We start from the raw sequence: 6,975 nt of genomic DNA on the forward strand, positions 1-6,975 counted from the left end.
GCTCTGTGTGTTAAATATTCAATGATGAGTGAGACGGATAAGATTTCTATCATTATGGAACTTGTAGTCTTTCCTGTGTTAAATTTCCTACTATCCGAACTAATTCGATTTCTGTGGCTTAGGTAACTTCATCTTCAAGTGCTTCATGGCAATAGTTGGAGTTTTCTTCCGAATAAGATTTATATGTTGCTTATCTGCAATAAACCAAGACCAATACACTTCTAATACACTTCCCCCTTTCAAATTGAAGATCAATTAAGCAAATTATTAATACCAGCTATTGATTAAAAGTCTAAAATCTCCTTTTAAAATCTTCATTTATTTATTTGAAAGAGTTACAGAGAAGGAGAGGCAGAGGCAGAGAGAGGCTGCAATGGCCTGGAATCAACCAGGCTGAAACCAGGAGCCAGGAGCTTCATCAAGGTCTCCTATGTGGGTGCAAGGTCCTAAGGACTTAGGTCATCTTCCACTGCTTTCTCGAGTACATCAGCAGGGAGCTGGATAAGAGGCGGAGGAGCCGGGACTGGAATCAACATCCATAAGGAATGCTGGTACTACAGATGGTGGCTTTACCTGCTACACCATAGTGCCAGACCCTAAAATTATTTTTTTTAAATATTTATTTATTTATTTATTTGGAAAGCAGAGTCACATAAAAAGAGGGAGAGTCAGAGGAGAGAGAGAGATCTTTCATATGCTGATTCACTCCTCAGGTGGCTGCAACTGCCCGGGCTAGGTCAAGCCAAAGCCAGAAGCCAAGGACTTCTTGTGGGTCAACAATGTGGTTGGTATTTTGATTGGTATTGCATTGAATCTGTAAATTGCTTTTGATAGTATGAACATTTTGATGTTGATTCTTCCAATCCATGAACATGGAAGATTTTTCCATTTTTTGTGTCTTCTTTTTTGTTCTTTAAAGTTTTGAATTCTCACTGTAGAAATCTTTGATGTCCTTGGTTAAATTTTTCCAAGGTATTTAATTTTTTTGCATCTATTGTGAATGGGATTCATCTTAGAAGTTCTTCCTCAATAGTGGCATTGTCTGTGTACACAAAGGCTATTGATTTTTGTGTGTTAATTTTAGATCCTGCCACTTTACTAAATTATTTTATTTCTTCAAATATTCATCTTAATTTATATATTACTTTTCTACAGATAATGTAAATATAACTAACATCAACCAAATCACCACTTTGTTTTCTTGGATTGTTTAACAATGGATGCCAAATCTAACTTAGTTATTAAACTAATAATAAGAACTAGACCAACTTCATGACCTCATCTTCAACTACTTAAACATCAAATCAACTAATCACTCAAAATATTACCCACAAATACTCCCACAAATGTAATTTTCAACCTCTTCTTTTATCTCTATAATCATCTGTCAAATTTTCAAATTTATGACTCCAAGGAAAGTTGTCTTGTTTATCTCCCCAGTTTACTGTTCACAACTGTTGGTCATCATCTTGACTAAGTCTTTGAAAATCACCAGAAAACAGGTGTCACATGTACCACAAGGTCAAACATTTTTCCTATCACTCCTGGTTACTTAAATTCAAAATCTATGAAGATCAAGATATTTTCAATTTTAGAATATAGTATGTACATCATATAAATAGTTAATGTGGACTGTAGTGGCCAAAAGCCAGAGCAGGTGGCAGTTTGGAGATGGGGGTGAGACTGAACTGCAGCAACCTGTGGTGATATAGCCAGAGGAAGAGCATAGGTCTGCACTGGAATCTTGGAGGTTGGCAGTTGCTGGGGTTTGTCCACAGACCCAGTGGAAGTGGAGAGGGCATGTTTGTCTCACTCCAACTTCCCCACAACAGTGCCCACTGCCCAGCTGAGAGAGGGTGGGCACCATTTTGGGTTAGGATGGCAGCTACAGAAGCCTTTGTGTGCATGCACAATAGCTGACTGAGTTGGGACTCCTATTCAGCAGTACTGGTGGCAGTGGATAGCAAGCAGCAATGTTTGGCCAGTGGCTTTTGTGTGCACATGTGATCCAGCAATTCTAGAAGCAGGAATGGTCTGCAGATCCCACTAACTTTGAGCTTGGCTGGGAGGTGGCTGGGCAGCCACATGAGGAGGTAGAGCACTTGTAGTCTTCCAGGGTCAAGATGCCTAGGTGGAGCTATCTCAGAGAACATCTGCCTCTCTACTGACTGGACAGGCTGGCAGGGCAGAGAGAAACCTCTAGATCTGGTGACTGTGGGAGCTTTGTGTTCTGAGACTGTGGGGACTCAGTAGTTACATTAGAAGGTGCACAGTATAGCTGGGTATTGAGATCTACCACGCCCAACTTAGGTGTTACCCTAAATAGTCATCCCACAGTGGAGCACTGAACAGAAGTTCCTGGTAACACCCACTACACATGTCTTGGTATTCACTGAAAGTGCAGACATTCCACTATGCCACAGAGGCATAGTTCAAAGATAAAAGCCATCAGAGGAAACAAACAAAAATCAGCTCCACAAAGGCCTAAAAACAAATGCAAAAATTGAAGAAACAAGAATAAAGAAGACACCATGACCCCCCCCCTCAAATGTACACAACCACATTTCCATACTAGAATGTGAAAATGAAGAGATTGAGGAAATTCTAGAAATGGAATTTAAAAAATTAATCATAGGATTACTCAAAAGCAATCAGAAGCAAATCTATGAAGTAAAGAAAACCATGCATGACATAAACAAAATTTGTTCCCATGAAATTGAGATTTCAAAAAGAAATCAAAATAAATATTAGGAATAAAAATTCACTAGATCAGATAAAAAATGCAGTGGAAAATCTTAACAACAGACTTGGCAAGGCAGAAGAAAGATGATCTGAACTAGAAGACAAGTCTTTGGATATCTTACAGTCATACCAAAAAACAAAAATTGAAGACAATAGAAAACTTAAAAACAGTGCTGGAGAATTATGGGATACTATCAAACAACTCAACATATGGATCTTGGGAGTTCCTGAAGGTGTGGAAAGAGAGAACAGACTAGAAGGCCTATTTAGTGGAATAATTACAGAAAACTTCCCCAATTTGGAGAAAGAAAGGGACTTCCAAGTACAGGAAGCACATAGAACTCCTAATAGTCATGACCAGAATACACCTTCACCACAACACATTGTAGTCAAAATTTACACAGTAAAACATAAAGATTCTAAAAAGTGCATGAGAGAAAGGCCAGATTACTTTTAGAAGATCTCTAATTAGACTCACAGCTGACTTCTCATCAGAAACCCTATAGCTTAGAAGGAAATAGTGAGATATAGTCCCAGTCTTTAAAGAAAAAAAACTGTCAACCCAGAATACTGTACCCTGTAAGCTCTCATTTATTAATGAAGGTGAAATAATGACCTTCCATAACAAATAGAAATTGAATGAATTTGTTGTCACTTGCCCAGTCATATGAAAGATGCTTAAGATGTGCTACACATAGAAACACAAAAAGATATCCATCACTGTTGAAGAATAAGAGGCAAAAATCCCCCATTAGAAGTAAAAGAATTCCAAAGTAAACAATAAGAATATTTATGGGAAAATGGCAAGTCCAAATCATTACTTCACCTTGAATATAAATGGCTTCAATTCTCCAGTTATAAGATTCAAACTGGCTGAATGGATTTAAAAAAAAGACCCATCTATTTGCTGCCTACAAGAAACACATCTCACCTCAAAGACACATGCAGACTGAAAATGAAAGGATGGAAAAATTTATTTCATGCTAACAGAAACCAAAAAGAGCTGGTATAGCCATCCTAATATCAGACAAAATAGATTTTTACATAAAAACTCTTAAAAGAGATGGAGAGCATTATATGATGATTAAGGGATCAACTCAATAGGAAGATGTGATGTGACTAAAATAAATTATACACATCTAATTACAGGGTACCTGGCTATTTAAAAGAAATGTTAATGGATCTAAAGGGAGACATAGACTCTAATACAATAGTGACAGGGGATTTCAATACTCACCTTTCAGCAATGGACAGATCAACCAGACAGAAAATCAGTAAGGAAACAACGGAGTTAATTGAGACTATAGATCAAATGTACCTAACAGGTATCTATAGAACTTTTCACCCCACAGTGAAATACACATTCTTTAATCAGTGCATGGAATTTTATCTAGGTTAGACTATATGCCAGACCAGTAAGCAAGTCAAAGAAAACTCAAAAAAATCAAAATCATACCATGCATCATCTCTGACCACAATGGATAGAAGCTGAAAAGCAACAACACAGGAATCTCTAAATCATATGCAAGCACATGAAGAGTTAACATCATGGTCCTGAATAACATATATATTATGACATAAGTAATACAAGAAAACAAAAGGGAGGCCAGCACCATGGCTCACTTGGTTAATCCTCCACCTGCAGTGCCGGCATCCCATATGGGCACCAGGTTCTAGTCCCGGTTGCCCCTCTTCCACTTCAGCTCTCTGCTGTGACCCAGGAGGGCAGTGGAGGATGGCTCAAGTGCTTGGGTGCCTGCACCCACATAGGAGACCAAGAGGAAGCACCTGGCTCCTGGCTTCAGATTGGGGCAGTGCCGGCCTTAGCGGCCATTTGGGGAGTGAACCAATGGAAGGAAGACCTTTCTCTCTGTCTCTCTCTCTTACTCTCTCACTGTCTATAAAAAAAAGAAATCAAAAGGGAAATCAAAAGATTTCTGGAAACAAATGAAGATGGCAATACATCACATAAAAATTTATGGGCTACAGCAAAAGAAGTGTTAAGAGGGAAGTTTATAGCAATTGGTGCTTACATGAAGAAATTGGAAAGGCACCAAAAAAATGAGCTATCAGTGCATTTTGAGGACTTAGGAAAACAACAAACCAAAATTTAGTAGGAAGAAAGAAATAATTAAAATTTGCAAATAAATCAATAAAATTTAAACAAAAATTCAATAAAATGAAGAGCTGGTTTTTTGAAAAAATAAACCAATAAACAAAATAAACAAAATTGATACACCATTGGCACAAGTAACCCAAAAAAAGAGGGAGAAGACCCAAATCAATAAAATTAGAGAAGAAAAATGAAGTGTAACAACATATACCTCAGAAATAAAAAGAATCATCAGGAATTACTACAATGAGCTGTATGCCAACAAATTGGGAAACCTAGAAGAAGTGGATAGATTCTTAGACACATATAACCTACCTTAATCGAGCCATGAAGACACAGAAAACTTAAACAGACCCATTACCAAGACAGAAATTGAATCAGTAATAAAGACCCTCCCAACAAATAAAAGCCCTGGACCAGATGGATTTACTGCTGAATTCTATCAGACATTTAAAGAAGAACTAATTCCAATTCTTCTCAAGCTATTCAAAACAATAGAAAGGGAGAGAATCCTCCCAAACTTCTATGAAGCCTGCATCACCTTAATCCCTAAGCAAGAAAAAAGATGCAACAGAGAAAAGAGGACTAAGTGTCAATATCCTAGATGAACATAGATAAAAATAATTCTCAACAAAATATTAGCTAATAGAATCCAATAATACATCAAAAAGATCATTTACTCAGACCAAGTGGTATTTATCCTTCAACATTTGCAAATCAATTAATGTGATACATCACATTAGCAAACTGAAGAGCAAAACATATGGTTATCTCAATAGATGCAGAGAAAACATTTGATAAAATACAATACTCTTTCATGATGGAAACTTAAACAAATTATGTGTAGAAGAAACATTCCTCAACACAAGGCAATTTATGACAAACCCATGGCTAGCATCCTATTGAAAGGAAAGATTGGAAGCATTCCAGCTGAGATCCAGAACCAGACAAGGATGTCCACTCTCATTATTGCCATTCAATACAGTCCTAGAATTTTGAGTCAGAGCCATTAGGCAAGAAAAAGAAATCAAAGGGATACAAACTGGAAAGGAGGAAATCAAACTATCGCTACTTGCAAATGACATGAACTTCTATAAAGGGGATCTAAAAAATTCCAGTAAGAGACTATTAGAACTCATAAAAGAGTTTGGTAAGGGAGGAGGCAAGATGGCGGAATAGGAAGGGAGCACACTGATAGTCCGGGGAGAGATAGTTTAATAAAAGTGGAGATACTGCAGGTTCAAGGAAGAGTAGGGGAGCAAACAGCAGAAGAAACTCTTCCGGAACACGTGATTCACAGCGGACCTGCGTGGAGAGTGTGGGAGCCCACAGTTCGGGACACCAGCGGCATACTCAACATACCAGCACTGGAACCCGAGGTGAGCCGAACCTCAATAGCCCGAGACACTGGCAGGCAAGCGGAGAGAGGAGACTAGAGGGAACGACCCCCGGGGGAGGGGGGGGGAAGTTCACCAGGCTAACTGGAAGAGAGGGAGAAAAAAAAAAAAGGTGACTGGTAGGGACACGGGTTTCTCTCTCTCCGCTCACCTCTCAAGGGCGAGCAAGACAAAGAGCAGGCGCCATCTTGGACATACGTCATAAGCAGAGTGACCTCAGGTCTGCACCGGCCCTGAGCCTAGCAGAAAAACCTGACTCTGGGCAGGGCGAATTAACAGGAGATTAGGACCTAGTAAATTTGTGGTGCTACTGAACTGAGACTGTGAAAAAAGAGACGGTGGGGGAGAGAACTCACGGAATTCATGTGAGCACTCTCCAGAGACGCTACAATTCCGTAACTTTGGCAACCCAGTGGGAGACTGAAGGAGAATTTGAGCCCACTCTGAGGGCCGAACAGATTCCCTGTGTGGTCCTTGGGAAAGAGCTTCCGATCTCTGGCTCCTGTGGGTATATCATTTGCCTGCTAACTACCTCCAACTTCGTTCAGCTGTGCAGAATTACTTCCCTTTTGAATCAAAAAAAAAAAAAAAAAGAAAGAGAGAGAGAGAGAGAGATCTATCACGCCTAACCTGGGAGTGTCACCTTTGGCACACCAAACAGAGCTCTCAGGCCACACCCATCTCAAGCCCTAAGGCTCCATCAAAAACAGATAGTCCACTTAA

The sequence above is a fragment of the Oryctolagus cuniculus genome, chromosome 6 (genome assembly GCF_051225735.1).
Source record: "Oryctolagus cuniculus isolate XC-2025 breed Fujian yellow rabbit chromosome 6, ASM5122573v1, whole genome shotgun sequence".
NCBI lineage: Eukaryota > Metazoa > Chordata > Mammalia > Lagomorpha > Leporidae > Oryctolagus > Oryctolagus cuniculus.